Here is a 22,632-nt window from a genome sequence, read left to right on the forward strand (position 1 = left end):
CTTCACACAGAGCGTAGTGGGTGTGTGGAATGCTTTGCCGGCAGTGGTAGTGGATTCAGATACTCTAGAGACTTTTAAGTGACTCTTGGATAAGCACATGGAGGATAGTAAAATGTAGGGTATGCAGGGTAGATTGATCTTAGTAGGATAATAGGTCAGCACAACATCATGGGCAGAAGGGCCTGTACTGTACTGTACTGCCTATGTTCTATGTTCTATAATGGTGAATGCCAGAGCCATGGGGCAGTAGTCATTAAGGCCCATTGCCTGACTCTACTTTGGCACAGGAGGACAGCGATCTTCTTGAACCAGGTGGAAACCTCACATCGTAGTAAGGAGAGGTTGAAGATGTCTGCAAATACTTCCACCAGCTGGTCTGCACAGGATCTGAGTGCTCTGCCGTGGAATCCATCCAGGCCAGTCGATGTCTGTGGGTTCACTCTCAAGAAGGCCAATCTGACATCAGCGGTGGTGACTGTTCGTGCAGGCACATCCAAAGCTCTCGTAGCAGGTGACATCATTTGGCTGACTTCTGTTCAAAACGAGCACAGAATGCATTGAGCTCACTGGGGAGGGATACACTGTTGTCTGTGACTTTACTTGACTTTGCTTATGCAGCGTAAACCTTGCCACAGTTGATGTGTTCGCGTGGTTGGTCTGGAACTCTACTTTCGCCTGGTATTGTCTCTTAGCGTCCCTGATGTCTTTGAGAAGATTGTCCCAAGATTTCTTGTATAGGTCAGGTTCACCTTCCTTGAATGCCTCAGACCTGGACTGCAGTATGGACTGGATCTCGATGGTTCATCCATGGGTTCCTGTTGGGAACATTTGGATTAAATTTTTTTGGCACGCCGTCCTCTTCACCCTTACTGATGAAGTCTGTGATGGTAGTGGCATACCCATTTAGGTTGGCCGCTGAATTCTTGAATATGGGCCAGTTCACCGACTCCAAGCAGTCTTATAGGAGCTTGTCCATCACCTCAGACCAGCACTGTACAGCTTTCTGTACCGGATCCTCATGCTTCAGTTTCTGCTTCTAAGGCAGGAGAAGGAGCTGATTTACCCAAATGCAGACAGAGGATGGAACGGTAAGGTTTTTTCTTAATGTCTTTTAAATGTTGTCACTGTACCTGCATTGGCCACTTCCTCTGGCAGTTCATTCCATATCTGCACAACCCTCTTTGTGTAAATGTTGCTCCTCAGGTCCTTTTTAAAATTTTCTCCTCTTACCTTAAACCTCTAGTTTTGAATTCCCTACACCTTGCTATTCACCTTATCTATGCCCCTCATGATTCTATTAACCTCTGTAAGGTCCAGGGAAATAAGTCCCACTCTATCGAGCCTCTCCTTATAACTTAAACCCTCCATTCCCTGCAACACCCCGGTAATTTTTTTCTGGACCCTCTCTAGCTTAATAATATTCTTCTTGTAAGAGGATGACAAGAACTGGACATAATACTCCAGACGAAGCCCCATCAATATCCTGCACAACCTCAACATAACATCCCAACTCTTATGTTCAGGTCTGAGCAATAAAGGCAAGCACGCTAAATGCCTTCTTAACCACCTTATCTACATGTGATGCAAACTTCAAAGAAATATATACATGAACCCCTCGGTCTCTTTGTCCTAGAGACAGCACTACCCAAAGCAATATTTTTAATTGAATAAGACCTGCCTTTGTCTTTTTTACCAAAATACAATACCTCACGTTTATCTAAATTAAACTCCATCTGCCACTCCTCAGCCCACTGACCCAATTGATAAAGATCTCTTTGTAAACTTGGAAGACCTTCTTCATTGTCCACTCTACCACCAATTTTGGTGTCATCTGCAAACCTACTAACCATGTCTCTATATTCTCATCTAAATCATTTATGTAAATGACAAGCAAAAGTGGACTCAGTACTGATCCCTGTGGAACACCAGTGGGAAGAGTCCTCCAGATGGAAAAAACAACCCTCCACCACAATTCTCTGTCTTCTGCTGGCATATCCTTGTAAATCTTTTCTGTACTCTTTTCAATTTAATAATATCCTTCCTATAGCAGGGTAACCAGCTCCAATATTTGCTCTGCTTTTAGTTTAGACACAGTTTTGACCAGAGCCAAAAGGTATCAGGACTTTGCTTCATTTTTAGCCGCTGGTGAAGTTCCAGAAGGCTAGCGGGTAGCTAATGTTGTTCCCATTGTTTAAGAAACATAGCAAAGATAAGCCAGGGAACTACAGGCCAGTGAGCCTGACATCAGTGGGAGGCAAGTTATTGGATACTGAGGGATAGGGTCAAAAAACATTTGGATTGTCAAGGTCTGATTAGGGATAGTCAGCGTGGATTTGTGCACGGGAAGTCATATCTGACAAATCCGGTAGAGATTTTCAAAGAGGTAACTGAAAGGACAGATGTGGATGGGGGGCAGTGGATGTTGTCTATACGGATGTGAGTAAGGCCTTTGACGAGGTCCTGCATGGCAGGCTAGTCATGGGATTCAGGGAGAACTAGCTAATTGGATTCAAAATTGGTTTGATGGTAGGAAGCAGAGGGAGATGGTTGAAAGTTGTTTCTTGGACTGGAGACCTGTGACTAGTGGTGTGCCACACGGGTCAATGCTAAGACCTTTGTTATTTGTTATTTAATAAATGGTCCGGATGTGAATGTACAAGCCATGATTAGTAAATTTGCAGATGATACAAAATTAGGAGGTATTGTTGATAGCGAGGAAGGTTATCAAACATTACAGAGGGATCTTGATCAGATGGGGAAGGGGGCTGAGGATTGGCAAATACAATTCATTACAGATAAGTGTGAGGTGTTGCACTTTGGAAAGTCAAACCAAGGTAGGACTTATACAGTAAATGGTAAGGTCCTGAAGAATGGAACAATGAGACCTAGGAGTACAAGTACATTGTTCAATGAAAACTGCGTTACAGGTGGATAAGGTGGTGAAGGAGGCATTTAGCATGCTGGCCTTCATCGGTCGAGCATTGAGTATATGAGTCAGGATGTTATGTTACAATTGTTTAAGTTGTTGGTGAGGCCGCACTTGAAGTTTTAGAACATAGAACATTACAACGCAGTACAGGCCCTTCAGCCCTCGATGTTGCGCCGACCTTTTGAAACCAATGGTCACACTGTTACAAGGAAAGACATAGTTAACCTGGAAAGTGTGCAAAAAAGATTTATGAGGATGTTGCCAGGACCAGCAGGCCTGAGTTATGGGGAGAGGTTGGCCAGGATAGGACTTTATGCGTTGGAACATAGGAGAATGAGGGGTGACCTTATTGAGGTGTATAAAATCATGAGGAGCATAGATAGGATGAATGCATATAGATTTTTTTCCCTTGAATGGGGAATTGAAAACCAGAGTGCATAGGCTTAAGGTGAGAGGGGAAAGATTTAAGAAAGATCTGAGGAGAAACTCCTTCACACAGAGAGTGGTGCGGACATGGAATAGGCTGCCAGAGAAAGTGGTTGAGGCAGGTAAAATAGCAACGTTTAAATAACATTTGGATAGGTACATGGACGGGAAGGGTTTAGAGGGATATGGACCAAATGCAGGCAATTGGAACTATCTGAGTGGACACCGTGGTCAGCATGGACCAGTTTGGGCCGAAGGACCTTTTCCATACTGCATTACTCTATGTCTATGCTGTATTAGGTGCTGTTTTATGCAGACACCTAGACAACCTGTTTGTCAGTCCTACTGGTGCAGTGGCATTTTACTGTACGGCACACAGATTTCAATCTAATACCTACAACATGTGTCAGCTGCCTGCACTATAAACACGCTGCACGACAGATGCTTTAAATACAGATCTTCAAAAGGAACAACAATTTAGACTGCATGAAGAAAGCTATGTTAATTCATTGGCAAGTCAGTTCTGGTTGACCACTTGCTTTTATTTATTCAAAAATGTAACAAGACATGGACATTTTTGTTTTAGCTCCAGAGGAATAGATGTAGTTTCTAGCAAGTAGAAGTGGGCTACATTACAAGCCTGACGGACAATATTAAATTTGCTGTTCACACAATTCTTAGATTACTTGTGTTTCTCCAATAAGTCCTGCCCAAACATGAAAGTACATCTATTGTTTAGAACATAGAACATAGAACAGTACAGCACAGTACAGGCCCTTCGGCACGTGATGTTGTGCCAAAATTTTACCCTAATCCTAAGGTCTATCGAACCTCCACCCCTACCTTATACTATCATCCATATGCCAATCTAATAGCCGCTTAAATGCCCCAATGAGGCCGACTCCACTACCCGCTCCGACAATGCGTTCCACGTCCCTACCACTCTCTGAGTAAAGAACCTACCTCTGACATCTCTCCTATATCTCCCTCCACTCACTTTAAAACTATGCCCCCTTGTAATAGCTACCTCCACCCTAGGAAAAAGTTTCTGGCTGTCTAGTCTATCTATACCTCTGATCATTTTGTACACCTCTATCAAGTCACCTCTCATACTTCATCGTTCTAAAGAGAAAAGCCCTAGCTCTCTCAACCTTTCCTTGTAAGACCTTCCCTCCGTTCCAGGCAACGTCCTGGTAAATCTCCTCTTCACCTTTTCCAACACTTCCACACCTTTCCTGTAATGAGGTGACCAGAACTGGACACAATACTCCAGATGTGGCCAAACCAGGCTTTTGTATAGCTGGAGCATAACTTCACAGCTCTTGAACTCAATCCCTCTATTAATGAAAGCTAACACACCATACACCTTCTTAACAATATCCACCTGGGTGGCAGCTTTCAGGGAACTGTGGACATGAACCCCAAGATCCCTCTGCTCCTCCACACTGCCAAGAATCTTTCCATTAACCCTGTATTCTGCTTTCAAGTTTGTCCTTCCAAAATGAATCACCTCTCACTTTTCTTTATTAAATTCCATCTGCCACTTCTCAGCCAAGCTCTGCATCCTATCAATGTCCCTTTGTAACCTAGAACAGCCCTCCGCACTGTCCATAACATGACCCACCTTTGTATCGTCCGCCATCTTACTAATCCACCCTTCCACTCCTTCATCCAAATCATTTACAAAAATCACAAATAGAACAGGGCACAGAACAGATCCTTGTGGTACACCACTCATTACTGAGAACCATGTTGAAATTTTTCCGTCCACTACCACCCTTTGTCTTCCAAGGGTCAGCCAATTCTGAATTCAATCTGCCACATTTCCCCCTATCCCATGCCTCCTTACCTTCTGCATGAGCCTACCACAGGGAACCTTATCAAACGTCTTACTTAAATCCATGTATACCACATCCACTGCTCTACCTTCATCCACGTGTTTGGTCACTTCTTCAAAGAATTCAATAAGGTTTGTGAGGCATGATCTACCCCTCACAAATCCATGCTGACTATCACGAATCAAACTGTGCCTTTCCAAGTGATCATAAATCCTATCTCTCAGAGCCCTTTCCAATAATTTGCCCACCACTGACATAAGATTAACTGGCCTGTAATTTCCGGGGTTATCCCTATTCCCTTTTTTGAACGAGGGAATGATGTTTGCCTCTCTCCAATCTTCTGGCACTATACCCGTGGTTAGTGAGGACGAAAAGATCATCGCCAATGGCAGTGTGATCTCTTCTCTTGCTTCCCATAGAATCCTTGGATAAATCGCATCAGGCCCGGGGGATTTATCTATCTTCAACTTCTTCAAAATTCCTAGTACATCTTCCTTACTAACATTGACCTCCTCTACCCTACCAGTCTGTTTCACACTGTCCTCCTCTGCAACTAGGTCCCTCTCAGTTGTGAATACCGAAGAAAAGTATTCACTAAGCACCTCTCCCATCTCTTTAGGCTCCGTGCACAAATTCCCTTTACAATTCTTGATCGGCCCTACCCTTTCTCTGGTCATTCTCTTATTCCTCACGTACATGTAAAAAGCCTTGGAGTTTTCCTTGATCCCACCTGCCAAGGTTTTCACATGCCCCCTTATACCTCTCCTAAGCGCTTTCTTCAGCTCCTTCCTGGATAACTTGTATCCCTCTCGAGCCTTTTCCGTTCCGTGTTTCCTAAACCTTACATAAGCATCCTTCTTCCTCTTAACCAGTCGTTCGACCTCTCTTGAGAACCAAGGCTCCCTCACTCGACCGCATCTTCCCTGCCTGCTAGGGACAAACATATTGAGCACACACAGTATGCATTCCTTAAACAATCTCCACATTTCAATAGTGCTCTTCCCTGACAGCATCTGTTCCCATTTTATGTTACCCAGTTCTTGCCTATCAGAATTGTAATTACCTTTCCCCAATTATAAACCTTACCCTGCTGTATGTACCTATCCTTTTCCATGACTATTGTAAAAGTAACAGAGTTATGATCGCTACCGCCAAAATGCTCTCCTACCAACAGGTCTAACACTTGGCCCGGTTCATTGCCAAGCACCAAATCCAATGTGGCCTCTCCTCGTGTTGGTCTATATACAAACTGTGTCAGGAATCCTTCCTGAACACACTGAACAAAATCCGCTCCATCTAAACTATTACAAGTAAAATTTTTCCAATCAATATTTGGAAAGTTGAAGTCACCCATGACTACAACCCTGTGACTTCTGCATCTTTCCTGTATCTGCCTCCCAATCCGCTCCTCTACTTCTCTCAACTACTAGGGGGTCTGTAAAAACCCCCAACAAAGTGACTGCTCCTTTCTTGTTCCAGACCTCAACCCAAATTAAATCTGTAGACATATCATTCTCAAACTGCCTTTCAGTCACTGATATGCTAGCCCTGACTAACAATGCCACTCCCCTGCCTCTTTTTCCACCCTCCCCATTTCTTTTAAAGCATCTAAGTCCGGGAAGTTCCAACAACCATTCCTGTCCCCGAGTTACCCAAGTTTCTGTAATGGCCACAACATTATAGTTCCAAGACATTACGTAGTTCAGACATTATGTTCTGAATTTTGCAAAAATTGATTGAGGTCAGTACTCTGTCTAATGGAAACAGTTGAAGGAACGCAGTTTCAATTTTGAAATTTTGAATGTTATTTGAAATTTGAAATCAAGAAATTCAGCAGTAAAAATCTAACCTAATGGTGACCAAGCAAGCACTGTTGATTGCCATAAAAATCCATTTTATTCCCTCAGTATCCTGTAGAATCTGCCATCCTTAGTTGGTCTGGCCTCCATGTCACCTCAGATCCACAAAAATTTAGGTGACTCCTAACTGCCCTTTGGGCAATTAGTATTAGCCAATAAATGTTCCCCAGCCAGCAATGTTGTTGGGACTAATAGCCCATGTACCTGATATAGCACTGCTATTGAGATCCTTCTCAGGCATAATACTCAAAAAGTACTTTTATTTCCCGGTATAAAGAATTACTACCATGGAGCTTAAATCAGGACATGTGAACTGGCATTCTTGCTAATACTAATAATGGTAACCTTAATATCCAGAATTTATACTGTCAACATTAAAATTATTGCAGGTAGACCTCTCCCTCAGTTCCTACCAAAACATAGGCTTTAATGATGGTTTTATATCAGAAATTCACGAACTAAAATGGTGACTATGAAATTAGACTGTAATCTGCCTCTGTAAAGACTGATATCAAGAGATAACTTCCCATGGCTGTCATTTCATGCCTTCTTAAACATTTCTTCCCACTTATCTATAAACAGACTGGCTTAATCTTTTATCCGGTTTAATCTTCAGGCAATCGTGTCGGCAGCTATTTGACGTCTTTCACCGTTGCATGCCACAAACATTGGTCGCAATAACCATGTATGCTGTCAGCCTGTCAGGTAAACTGGAGCCCTGCTTGCTTCAGAACGTTCTGAAGGAGGCTCAATGGACTTGAAACTTTAACTCTGCTTTGTCTCCATGGTTGCTGCCAGACCTGCTGGGTATTTCCAGCAATTTCAGGAATTGGCTAAGTGTCATTTTTGATGAGTTTCACGGTGGATTTGTCTCTGTGAGCCCCAGTAAATTTTCTCACACTGTCTTCCCAACCTCATCTACTATGTTGCCATTGCCTCACATGGCAACTTGTTTGTCCTAACCTTCCACTCACTGCAGCAGAAGCGTTGCCCACTTCTGGGATTTCCTGGGATCTCTGGCACCAGTGTCATTTTTAAAGCCTAGCCCTGCACAAGGTGGTCATGTGCCACTGCCCAGCATGGTTTATTTGGTTTGCCAAACAGAGAGTAATTAACATTTGCTGAGAGAGATCTGGACGCTCTATCGGGTGGGGGCTGATGTGATCTCCATCTATGGACTGTGCCCTGAGATGTCGTTAACTGATTGCGGACCAGAGGAGTAAATGGTGAATTGGAGTCACCAGGTCATTGCTCTGACTCAATCAGAAATTGCTGGAAAAACTCAGCAGATCTGGCAGCACCTATGGAGAGAAAGCAGAGTTAATTTTTCACATCCAGTGACTCTTCTTCTGAACTGCTTCTGAAGAAAGGTCACGGGACCCGAGATGTTAACTCTGCTGTCTCCCACAGATGCTTCCAGATCTGCTGAGTTTTCCCAGTAATTTCTGACTTTGTTTCTGATTTCCAGCATCCATAGTACTTTTTTTTATGACCTCTCTGAACTTCCAATTGTTCCAACTTCGGAAATTGTTGCCATCCCATTTCTGTCCAGTGGATGAGAGAATGGAAAACTGCATATCAATAAAGCAAGGCTATTCAGTTATGAGGATGTTAATGTATGAACATGCATACCAATAAGCGTCTTGCTGCTCACTGTTGAGAATCTCATCACACTGTTCAACACTTGGTTGGAAAGATTGAACTTTTTGCTCTCAAAGTGAAGTTTCTCACTGCAGCTGTTACGCAATTCTCCCAATATTAGCATCGATGCCCATGTTGCTCAGAGGCTGAGAACATTCCACCCATATATTTATTTTATTCTCTCCCTTGCTCAGTCTCTGGTCACCTAATTATTTTTGAGCTAGACTTGCTCTCTCTTTTTACCTAATTATTGTCATAGCATTCACCACTCACTTACTGAAAGAACTTGGCATTATTTGAAGCTAAAAGCACATTTTTTTAGAAAAAAAACCACAAAATTCTTCACAAAGAATGAAATACTCTGAAGAGCATGTGGCAGCCATGCAATATGTACAATATGGGAACTCAATTTTCTGCCCCCTTAGGATCAGGAACAGAGGCACGAATATCCTGAAAATACCCTGCTGCCAATTGGCATTTCAGTTTGGAGATGCAGTTCTCAGGTCCAGCAATATTCTCTGGATCTGTGCATTGAAACATGCAGAGAAGACATTAAATCACTTACTGTCAATGGTGGAAGAACATTGAGCTAAAGGTTCTTTATGCCCACAGCAAAGGATGAGTCATATTTCCCATCATCTCAGACCACTTTTTCTCCTGGTGCAGAAATGATAGAAAGCGCCTGATATTTGCCTTACAAACTCATCGTTTGTACTATTGTTATGAAGGTGCTTCATTGCCAATTTTTATTTTGAGGCTTCATGTTCAAAACATTTTGGACAGTGGTTCATTTGGAAAATGATCCGGAAAGTGGAACATTTTCAAACCTACTTGTTAGAAATCACTTCCAATCAAACCAGCCAAACCAGTGGAGTTGCTGGATTTACTGGAATTTGCCAGCCTAGGGTTTAATGCTTTCTTTTAAATATTGTTTGGAGTTCGCTTCGGGTACAAGCCTAGTGAGAGAAAGAAGCTTCATGTGCCTTCGATGGAGACTTGATAGTGTGTTAGTAATGTCACGAGACAAGTAATCCAGAACTCCCAGCCTGTTGTTCTGGAAACATGGATTATGATCCCATTATTGTAGATGGCAAAACTTAAATTAAGGATGGTCTAAATGAAAAACTACCTTAATAGTGACAATGTAAAGATTGTAGGTTGTTATTAAAACCATCTGGTTTGATTACAGAATGGATCTGCCCTGCTCACCTGGTCTGACCTTCATGTGACTCCAGACCCACAGCATTATGGTTTACTCTTAACTGCTCTCTGAGCAATTACCAATGGGCAATAAATGCTGGCCTAATCATTGACACCTCTTTATGGAGTGTAGTGTGAAACCTGAGAAACTAATCAGCTGTTCTCTTCAAAATCCACTGAAGGAGTTATCGCAAAAATTCTTCATAATCTCTCTTGAAGGAACTGTGCTTGAAGGTTCCAGTGACAAATGACTGTGTTTAGTGGCACCTATTTATGCATGGCAGGACACTGATTAAAAGCCACCTTGAACATTTCAAGGCGGGACCCTTCTTCAGAAATGGGAAGGGGAGGGGAGCTCAGAAATAAATAGAGAGGAGGGGTGGGGCCGGGGAAGGGAGGTGGGATGGTGATAGGTGAGTGCAGGTAGGTAGTGTAGGGATTGGTCAGTGAGGTGGGAGGAGCGGATGGTTGGAGGGAAGATGGACAGGCTGTGTCAGGTCAAAGAGGCGGGGATGAGAGGGAGGGCTGGTCATAGGATGAGGCCAGGGATGGGGAGATTTTGGAACTGGTAAAGTCCATGTTTAGGTCATTGAGGTGTAGGCTCCCAAGGCAGAATATGAGGTGCTGCTCCTCCAGTTTGTGGGTGGCGTCATTGTGACACTGGAGGAGCAAAAATTTCATTTTTGGATCAGAAATTGGCTAGCTGTAAGAAGACAGAGGGTGGTGGTTGATGGGAAATGTTCATCCTGGAGTTCAGTTATTAGTGGTGTACCTCAAGGATCTGTTTTGGGGCCACTGCTGTTTGTCATTTTTATAAATGACCTGGATGAGGGCGTAGAAGGATGGGTTAGTAAATTTGTGGATGACACCAAAGTTGGTGGAGTTGTGGATAGTGCGGAAGGATGTTGCAGGTTACAGAGGGACATAGATAAGCTGCAGAGCTGGGCTGAGAGGTGGCAAATGGAATTTAATGTGGAAAAGTGTGAGGTGATTCACTTTGGAAGGAGTAACAGGAAGACAGAGGACTGGGCTAATGGTAAGATTCTTGGTAGTGTGGATGCGCAGAAAGATCTCGGTGTCCATGTGCACAGATCACTGAAAGTTGCCACCCAGGTTGATAGCGTTGTTAAGAAGGCGTACAGTATGTTAGGTTTTATTGGTCGAGGGATTGAGTTTCGGAGCCATGAGGTCATGTTGCAGCTGTACAAAACTCTGGTGCGGCCGCACTTGGAGTATTGCGTACAGTTCTGGTCACCGCATTATAGGAAGGATGTGGAAGCATTGGAAAGGGTGCAGAGGAGATTTACCAGGATGTTGCCTGGTATGGAGGGAAGGTCTTATGAGGAAAGGCTGAGGGTCTTGAGGCTGTTTTTGTTAGAGAGAAGAAGGTTAAGAGGTGACTTGATAGAGACATACAAGATGATCAGAGGATTAGATAGGGTGGACAGTGGGAGCCTTTTTCCTCGGATGGTGATGGCTAGCACGAGGGGACATAGCTTTAAATTGAGGGGTGATAGATATAGGACAGATGTCAGAGGTAGGTTCTTTACTCAGAGAGTAGTAAGGGTGTGGAATGCCTTGCCTGCAAAAATAGTTGACTCGCCAACTTTAAGGGCATTTAAATGGTCATTGGATAAACATATGGATGATAATGGAATAGTTTAGGTTAGATGGGCTTCAGATTGGTTTCACAGGTCGGCGCAACATCGAGGGCCGAAGGGCCTGTACTGCACTGTAATGTTCTATGTTCTATGTTCTATGAGGAGGCCCAGGGTGGACATGTCACCCAAGGATGGGAGGGGGAGTTAAAATGGTTCATAACCAGATGATGTTGTTGTTTGTCGCAAACAGAGTGCAGGTGCTGTACAAAACCATGTAGGGACAGGTGTAGCACTTCCTGCAGTTGCAGGGAATGGTGGTCGAAAATGCTATCGAACTCATCTCTTGCGTTTCCTGCAGCTCTGCCCTCGCTTCCCCTTCCCCCAACAAAAACAAAGACAGAAACCCCCTTGTCCTCACATATCACCCCACCAACCTCCATATCCAACACATCATTCTTCACCACTTCCGTCACCCACAATCTGACCCCACAACCAAAGATATATTTCCCTCCCCATCCCTATCTGCCTTTCGTAGGGACTGCTCTCTCTGCGAAAACCTTGTCCACTCCACACTCCCCACGGACCCACCACCCCGGCACCTTTTCCTGCAACCACAGGAAGTGCTATATTTGCCCCTACACCTCCCCCCTCACCTCCAACCAAGGCACCAAACAAACCTTCCACATTAGACAGAGGTTCACCTGCACATCTGTTAATGTCGTCCATTGCATCTGCTGCTCCCAATGTGGCTTCTACATCGATGAGATCAAGCGAAGGCTTGGAGGCTGCTTTGTAGAACACCTGCACTTGGTTCGCGACAAACGACAACACCCTCCGGTCGCGAACCATTTCAACTCTCCCTCCCACTCCTTGGGTGACATGTCTATCCTGGGCTTCCTCCAGTGTCGCAAATTGGAGGAGCAGCGCCTCATATTCCACCTCGGGAGCCAACTGCCTGATGGCCTGAATGTGGTCTTTACCAGTTTCATAAACTCCCCACCCCCGGCCTCATCCCATGACCAACCCTCCCTCTCATCCCAGCCTCCTTGTCCTGACACAACCCATCCATCTTCTCTCCCACCTATCCACCCCTCCCACCTCACTGACCAATCCCCACCACTGCCTACCTGCACTCACCTATCACCATCCCACCTACCTTCCCTGGCCCCACCCCTCCTCTCTCTATTTATTTCTGAGCTCCCTTCCCCCTCCCCATTTCTGAAGAAGGCTCCCGACCCGAAATGTCACCTTTCCTGCTCCTCTGATGCTGCCTGGCCTGCTGTGTTTCTCCAGCTCCACACTGCATTATCTTTGACTCCAGCATCTGCAGTTCTTAACTATCTTTGAACATTTCAAACCTTATCTTTATTCCTGTCATTTGACAAAGTTTGTTTGCAAACTTAATCCCTGAAGTGAAATTGTGTGTGTGTGTGTGTGTGTGTCAGTGTGTGTGTGTCAGTGTGTTAATCAACATTCTATCTTTGCTGAATAAGTCCTATTTTCACAAGCCATCATCCAGACTTGGAAATATATTTTTGTTTCTTCACAGTCACTGCGTCAAATTTCTGGAACTCCATCACTAACAGCACTGTGGGAGTGTCTACACCAGATGCACTGCAATGGTTTAAGAAGGCAGCTGGCCATCATTTTCACAAAGGCAAGTAAGGATGGACAATAAATATTATCCTTTCCAGAGATGCCAGAAATACAAGAACAGATGGAATACTGTAACAATGAAGTTCTCTGTGGAATGAAAGAGGTACATCAATCTCACCCACTCTCAATGTGCATGTTTTTGACTTCTAAAAGGTGAACTAATGTTCCAATGAGTCAAAGTCATATTTGAACCAACAAATGGATTAATTTTTCAGCTGGTAAGCGAACATTGAAGGGAAGCTGTTTAAATCAATGTAGCTCTTCAATGATAACTATGCGCTGGCTCATGCAGCAAAACATGTGATGTGTAGCAGCAGTGAGTATGGACCTGAAGCTTGTGCATCTGATCATTTCCAAATATGACAACAGCTGTTTGAAACAAAATTATAATCACGTAAGAAACAAATTTTCTGGCCATTTTTCTAGCACAAGGGTCTAAAAGGACTCAGAAAGTGTTAATGACTGAATGAGTATAAGTAACACCAGCCACTGTGATGATGATGTCAGAGATTACTTAGAAGGGAGACCTTAAATGGACTTGAAAGGAATCAGACACATTAGTGTAATGTGTACATAACTTGCATGTATGCAATAAACCAGCTTCTGTCACACTGCCTTCTCTACAAACTGGATGCTAGGGAAGATTAGCTTCCATCACTATCCTTACAACATGGTGGCAGCTATTAAAAGCTGGAGACAACAATGAAAAAACAGAAGAAAATTAAGAAAAGTCTAAAAGCAAGACGGGTCTAGGCCCGAAACGTCAGCCTCTCTGCTCCTGTGATGCTGCTTGGCCTGCTGTGTTCATCCAGCCCTGCACCTTGTTGTCTCGGATTCTCCAGCATCTGCAGTTCCTACTATCTCTAAAAGCAAGACACGATTGTCACGATTTTATGCCATCATCAGATTGGGTGGAGCTTAATGCAGTCTCCACCATTAATGATTTCAGAATCATTATCTTGTACAACACCACACAGCAGAATGGCAACTTCATCAAAGAGAATGTATTCCCAGTCTATTCCAGCACAATGGGCAGCAGGTCCACTGAACCCAAATAAATTCATCAGGCACAGGCACAAAGTAAGTATTACATCTGATTTGCTCACATTGTGCACAGGTTAGCCAGAACATTGGCCTAGTGGTATCACCATGAAAAACGTTCTTCAACACAGAAATCTAACATGTACAATGTATTACTGTACAACAAGAGATTAGTGATTCCAGTTTCACTCTAAAAGGACATCATGGAAGAAACACACCAAAGGCACACGGATATCACGAAACGTAGGGCATCGGCTCAGTCATCCATTTAGTGACCAAGAACTTTGAAAGATATTGAAGAAATAATTTGGAATTACCAGATCTGGTCAGCATACAAACCAGAACAGAACAAATATTCGGGATGAATTCATCTACAGGTAGTTCTCCTATAATGTGCTAGTTGCATTCTTGTGTAACCTCACGCGATAGAAAATTATGCTATAGAAAATCACCATAGAAAATTGCATTATAGTGAAGTCAATATAGAAAACCCCTATACCTGTACAGCAGAAAGTTTGTGTTATACAAACAGTTTCTGCTATTCGTCAATTGCATTACAGCCAATTTGCATTAATGAAACATGCGTTAGAGCAGAACTACCTGTACTTTCTTTGACAAGTCAAACTTGATAGTTCTGAGGAAGCGTCACCGCACCCAAAACATTAACTCTGATTTCTCTTCACAGATACTGCCAGACCTGCTGAGTTTTTCCAGCAACTTCTGTTTTTGTTTCTGATGTACAGCAACCACTGTTCTTTCGATTCTTTTTTGATAGTTATCACTAACTTTTCAAAATGGATTGAGGTCAAACAATTGTTTATCATGACCATAGAACAGTCATCAATAACTGAAGGAGATTTTTGGAAATCATGGGATTCCAGATCAAGTTGTTTCCAATAATGGACCACAATTTGCAAATGCATATTTCACAGACTTTTCAGAAAGCAGTGGGTTTGTACATCTTACAAAATTCATCATGGCAACATTAGTTCCATGGTGAATCTAAACCGGTCCAACCAGTTACAGGAATTATCACATTGTTATCTGTGAAAGATGCTGTGCGCAATCAAACTTCCTCAATTTCTACATTAATTCAGTGACTACACTTCAAATACACTTAACTGACTGCAAAGAATTTTGGAATGCTGTGGGGCCATATAAAGGCAAGGTTATCTTTCTTTGAAGCAAGAGAGAAGAAGACATTTCAAACTAATTATAGTTTGTGATGGGTTTCTAATACTAATACCAGTCAAACCAGCTTTCACACTTTTCATTGTCTGCCTTTATCCTTTTTTTAACGAGTTATTGTGGTACTTGAAGAGGTGGAGATTTGCAAACAATTGCCAACCAAGAGATAAACTCCCCTGCATTACAGTAATTTTCTGCCAACTGATCAAAGAATATATCTATTTATAAAATATTTATTTAAAAACACCCCCACGAAAATAATTCAGAAGTTCCAGTCCGATTTGGTTTCTTTGTATGATAAATTTTTCGTTCTGGTTTTAATGGAATTATTATGATTAAACAAGACCAATATTGCTTCATGTGGTTTTAAAATAAGTCATCTTCATTTAAATGAATTTTATACTCTATATGCTCAATGCATATTTGAGCAACAAATTAATGATTCTTTTTCTCAATTTAGCAAAATCTGAAAATAGTTTCCTCAAATGGATCAGTTTAACACCTCATTACATACTATATGCTGGAGTCTAGCCAGTACAAATGTCATGCATTAAACTCAATACAAAATTGCAAAACTGTCCTTTCATTACAAATATAATCCAGTGAATAAAAGAACTGCTTTGCAAACATTAAATATTAATTTCACTTAAGAGCACTGGCCACATAAGTGCAGAATTCACACCCATGAAAATGTTCGCAGACCCTGGAAAACCTGGATAGTTTTAAAGCAATATCAATCTCACTCATTTAAGCTGATATTTGAAGTTTATTGAAACACATAACAGTATAGCACAAGAACAGGCCCTTCGGCCCATGATATTGTGCCGAACATGATGCCAAATGAAACTAATCCCTTCTGTCTGCCTTCTGTTCTGAGGAAGAGTCACAGGACCCAAAACGTTAACTCTGTTTTCTCCTTCACAGATGCTGCCAGACCTGCTGAGCTTTTCCAGCAACTTTGTTTTTGTCCCTTCTGTCTGCCCTTAGTCCATATCCCTCCATTCCTTGCATATTTATATGATTATCTAAAAATCCTTTAAATATCCTCATCGTATCTGACTCAACCACTACCCCTGGCAGTGCGTTCCAGACTCCTACCACTCTTTGCATAAAAAAAACTTGCCCTTCATATCTCCTTTGAACTTGACTCCTCTCACCTTAAATGCATGTCCCCGAGTATGAGACATTTCAACTGCGGGAAAACGATTCTGACCGTCAACCCTATCCATGCATCTCATAATTTTAAAGGCTTCTATCAAGTCTCCCCTCAGCCTCCGCTGCTCAAGAGAAAACAACCCAAGTTTTATAGGAGCAGGAAATTTGATGTTTCAGGTTGGGACCCTTCTTCAGAAATGGGGGAGGGGGAAGGGAGCTCCAACATCCAATCCCTGTACTCTTGCATTCCCCATGCGGATGGCCTAAAAGCCCTCTACTTCTTCCTCTCCCGTAGGCATAACAAGTCCCCCTCCACCAACACCCCCATCTGCCTAAGCGAAATTGTCCTTACCCTTAACAACTTCTGCTTCAGCTCCTCCCACTTCCTACAGACTAAGGGGGTAGACATGGGAACCCACATGCGTCCAAGCTATGCCTGCTTCTTTGTAGGATACATGTAATAGTCCCTCCTCCGCAGCTACACTGGCACTATCCCCCACTTCTCCCTCTGCTACATTGACGATTGTATCAGTGTTGCCTTGTGCTCCCACGAGATGTTTGAACAGTTCATCAATTTTACTAACACCTTCCACCCCAACCTCAGGTTCACCTGGAATATCTCTGATACCTCCCTCTCCTTCCTGGACCGCTCTGTCTCCACCTCTGGTGACCGCCTCGAAACTGATATTTATTTCAAGCCCACTGACTCCCACAGCTACCTAGACCACACCTCCTCTCACCCACCTTCCTGCAAGAATGCGATCCCCTGCTCCCAATTCCTTCGCCTCCGCCATGTCTGCTCCCAAGATGGGGCATTCCACTCCCGAACATCACAGATGTCCTCTTATTTCAAGGCCCGCAACGTCGCCCCTTCAGTGGTTGAAAATGCTCTTGAACGCATTTGTTGCGTTCTCCACACCTCTGCCCTCACATCTCCTGCCCGCAACAAAAACAAAGACAGAATCCCACTTGTCCTCATGTATCACCCCACTAACCTTTATATTCAACATATCATTCTCCACCATTTCTGCCACCTGCAATCCACCCCCACAACCAAAGAGATATTTCTCTCCCCACCACTATCTGCCTTTCCTAGCGACCGCTCTCTCCACGACTACCTTGTCCGCCCCACACTCCCCACTAGCCCCACCACCCCCGGCACCTTTCCCTGCAACCGCAGGAAGTCCTCCACCTTCTCCTACACCTCCCCCTTCACCTCCACCCAAGGCACCAAACACACCTTTCACATCAGACAGAGGTTCACCTGCACATCCGTCAATGTGGTCTATTGTATCCGCTGCTCCTGATGCAGCCTCCTCTACATTACTGAGACCAAGCAGAGGCTCGGAGACTGCTCTGTAGAGTCCCTGTGCTCTGTTTGCGACAAATGACAACAACTTCCTGTCGTGAGACATTTTAACTCCCCCTCCCACTCCTTGGGCGACATGTCTATCCTGGGCCTTCTCCAGTGTCACATTGATGCCACCCGCAAACTGGAGGAGCAGCACCTCAGATTCCACCGCGGGAGCCTACAACCCAATGGTCTCAATGTGGACGTTACCAGTTTCAAAACCTCCCCACCCCTGGCCTCATCCCATAACCAACCCTCCCTCTCATCCCCGCCTCCTTGATCTGACACAACCTGTCCATCTTATCTCCCAACTATCCGCTTCTCCCACCTCACTGACCAATCCCCACCACTCCTTACCTGCACTCACTTATCAACATCTCACCTACCTTCCCCAAGCCCACCCCTCTGCTCACTATTTATTTCTGAGCTCCCTTCCACCTCCCCATTTCTGAAGAAGGGTCCCGACCCGAAATGTCAGCTTTCCTGCTCCTCTGATGCTGCCTGGCCTGCTGTGTTCCTTCAGCTCCACACTGTGTTATCTCTGACTCCAGCATCTGCAGTTCCTACCATCTCCGAGATCTTTTAGCCAAATTTTATTCTTGGTGCTTAGCCTTCTATCATTAATTTGCTTTCTGAATCTATTCATTATTCTCTCAGATTCAGAAAACACTTTCAAACACTTCTGTGACAGTTCCAGCATATTCTGATGCTCAAAATAAGTAGTCAGACAACAAGTAAGTATGATATGTAGGTTGGAATACATCTAACATGGCAAAGACATGAAAAACATAAGGCATTTACAGCATAGAAGATCACTTGGCCTATTCTATCAGTCCTCAAAATTGAACAGGTTGGTGTTCAAAGTTACAAATGAGTTGGGAAGAGGAGAGGTAGACAAGGGAATGGGAGAGAAGGTTGAAGTTTGAAAGTGTGTGTTAGTTATGAGTGACCATTGCTGTGGAAATTGCATTATACACATACAAATAATAGGTTGGCATGGTGGCACAGTGGTTAGCACTGCTGCCTCACAGCACCATGGACCTGGGTTTGATCCCAACATTGGGTCACTGTCTATGTGGAGTTTGCACATTCTCCCTGTGTTTGCATGCGTTTCCCCACGCAGTCCAAAGATGTGTAGGTTAGGTGGATTGGCTATGCTCAATTGCCCATCATGCCCAGGGTGAAAATGCAGGGATAGCGTAAGGGGTGTGTCTGGGTGGGATGCTCTTCAGAGGGTCAGTGTGGACTCAATTGACCTGCTTCCACACTGTAGGGATTCAATGAATAATATTCCTGGCAAAGGCCAAATCTGAGGAATATAGAGATCACAGAGCATTGTGGGCCTTAAGGAAATTACAGAAATAGGGAAGGAATGAGGCCATAACGGAATTGAGAACAGTAAACAATGAACAGAACAACAACAATATTTTGTACTTGTATAAAGCCTGTACTGTTAAAAATATCCCCCAAAGCACTTTGGAGGAGCAGTATAAAATCAAATAGGACACCAATCCATATAAAAAGATGTTAGGACAGATGATCAAAAGCTTTTTCAAAGAAGTAGGTTTTAAGGAGTGTCTTGAAAGCAGGAAAGTGTGGTAAAGAACTTTGGGGAGGGAATTTCAGATCTTATGGGAAAAAGCAACTAAAGGTACAACCACCAATGATGGAGCCAGAAATGATGGGGGAGCCAGATATATAGGAACACAGATATCTCAGAGGATAGTGAGAGATTACTGAGATTGGGCCATGAGGAATTTGAAAGCAGATATGAAATTTTTGGCAACAACTTATAGATTCTTCAACATGATGACATGTTCGAACGCATACATAAGAACCAGGAGCAGGAGTAGGCCATTTGGCCCTTCAAGCCCACTCTGCCATTTAATAAGATCATGGCTGATCTTTTCATGGTCTCAGTTTCACTTACCCACCCTCTTACCATAACCCTTAATTCCTTTATTGTGCAAAAAATTATCTACCTAAGCTTTTAAAAACATTCGTTGAGGAAGCCTCAACTACTTCACTGAGCAGAGAATTCCACAAATTCACAACCCTTTGGGTAAAGAAGTTCCTCCTCAATTCAGTTCTAAATCTGCTCCCCTTTTTGAGGCTATTCCCTCTTGTTCCAGTTGCACCTGTCAGTGGAAACATCCTCTCTACTTCTATCTTGTCTATTCCCTTCATAATTTTATACATTTCTCTCAGATCCCTCCTCATTCTTCTAAATTCCAATGAATATAATCCCAGTCTACTCAGTCTGTCCTCATAAACCAACCCTCCCAACTTCGGAGTCAACATAGTGAATCTCCTCTGTTAGTGCATCCTTTCTCAAGTAAGGAAACCAAAATTGCATGCTGTACTCCAGGTGTGGCCTTACCAGCACCCTCTCCAGCTGTAACATAACCTCCCTGCTTTTAAACTCAACCCCCCTAGCAATGAAGGACAATATTCCATCTGCCTTCTTAATTACCTGATGCAATTGCAAACCAGCCTTCTGCGATTCATATACAAGTACACCCAGGTCCCTCTGCACAGCAGCATGCTGCAATTTTTTACCATTCAACTAATAGTCCTTTTTACTGTTATTCCTAACAAAATGGATGACTTCACATTTATCAACATTGTACTCCATCTGCCAGACCTCTGCCCACTCACTTAAACTATCTATATCCCTCTGCAAACTTCCAGAGTCCACTGCACACTTTGCTCCACTACTCATCTCAGTGTCATCCACAAACTTTGACACATTACACGTAGTCCCCAACTCCAAATTGTCTATATAAATTATAAACAATTGTGGTCCCAGCATTGATCCCTGAGGCACACCACTAGTCACTGATCGCCAACCAGAAAAGCACTCATTTATCCACACTCTTTGCTTCCTGTTAGTTAACCGATCCTCAATCCATGCCAATACATTGCCTGTGATGCCATGCACCATTATCTTATGCAGCAGCCTTTTGTGCAGCACCTTTTCAAATGCCTTTTGGAAATCTAGATACACCACATCTACTAGGTCTCTATTGTCCACTGCACTTGTAATGTCTTCATAGAATCCCAGTAAATTAGTTAAACATAACCTGCCCTTTATGAACCCATGCTGTGTCTGCCCAGTGGGACAATTTCTATCCAGATGTCTTGCTATTTCTTCCTTGATGATAAATTCAAGCTTTCTCCCCACTCCAGAAGTTAAGCCAACTGGCCTACAATTCCCCATCTTTTGTCTACCTCATTTTTTAAACAGTGGCATCCCATTTGCTACTTTCCAATCTGCTGGAACTGCCCTAGAGTCCTGCAGATTTTGGAAAATTACCTATTTCCAATTTTTCTGCCATATCTTTTAGTAATAAGGGTACTATAAAATAAAGTATGGCACAAAACAACATAAATAAGGTCAGACAAGCAAAAGCTTGGCCAAAGAAGTACTCTTTTAAAAAATGTCTTAAATGATGAAAGCAAAGTAGAGAAGCAAAGAGGTACAGGGAGGGAATTTAGAGTTTGGGGCCTTGGCAGGAGAAGCAGAGCAATTATATTGGGAATGCAACAGCCTGAATTAGGGGGAGGCAATGCTTATATTTGAAAAACATGATGAGAATTTTGAAAGGAAGGTATTGATTAACTGGGAGCTAAAGTAGGACAGCAAGCCTACTGGTGATAAAGACACAAGTCTCAATGTGGTTAAAACACAATGTTTTGAAGCCATATGAGAACAAGCACAACCTACTCAACTTCTCGTACTATGCAAAATCCCTCCATACCTGAAGTCTACTGAGTTCAACTCCTGTGACTGCCTCCAATACCAATATAACTTTCCTAGATAAAGGGACCAAAACGGTTCACAATATTCCAGCTGTGGACTGACCAGTGCCTTGTATTGTTTTAGCAGGGCATCCCCATTTTAATACTCTATTCCCTTTCAAATAAAGGTCAACAGTCCATCTCTCTATCTTGTTACCTGCTGACTTTAGATGTGAACATTTTGTTATTCATGCACAAGGATTCCAAATCCCACTGCGTTGCTACTTTCTGCAGCCTTTCTCCATTTAAGCAATTTTCAGCTTTTTATTCTTCTTGCCAAAGTGCATAACCTCACATTTCACACATTATATTCCATCTGCCAAGTTTTTGCCCACTTATGTAACCTATCTGCAAAACCTGGTGAACTTCTTGTGTCATCCTCATTACTTGTCTTCCCACTGATTTTTGTGCCATCCACAAACTTGGCTACAATACAGCCACTTTCCTCATGCAAGATATCAATATAGATTGTAACCAATTGAGGCCCGCGCAATGATACCTGTCACAGTCCATTAGTTACAGTGAAAATGCCCTCTTTATCCTAATTCTCTGTATACTCTTCGTTATTTTCTGTCTTGTTATTGATTTGATTTTTGATCATCACTTGATGGCTTTTATAACTTTCCAATCTTCTGACCCACTGTTAATCTTTGTTTTTTTTCTTTCAAGTGGATGCACTCCTTAACTTCCTTAGTTAACCATGGTCAATTCATCCCCTTCCTACAGCCCTCCTCCCTCACTGGGATATATCTTTGCTGTGATTCATGAACTATTTTCTCAAATGTCTGTCATTATTCCTCAACTGTCTTTTCTGCTAAATTCTTTTCTCAGTCTACTCCAGTTGTGCATTTATAGCTATGTAATTACCTTTATTTAATTCCTATCACTTTGATCAAACACTGGCCAAGAACCAGTGCACCACAAATATTGGTTTGCAACCTAGCTA

Source organism: Rhincodon typus, chromosome 2, assembly GCF_021869965.1.
Source record: "Rhincodon typus isolate 14 chromosome 2, sRhiTyp1.1, whole genome shotgun sequence".
NCBI classification, from domain to species: domain Eukaryota; kingdom Metazoa; phylum Chordata; class Chondrichthyes; order Orectolobiformes; family Rhincodontidae; genus Rhincodon; species Rhincodon typus.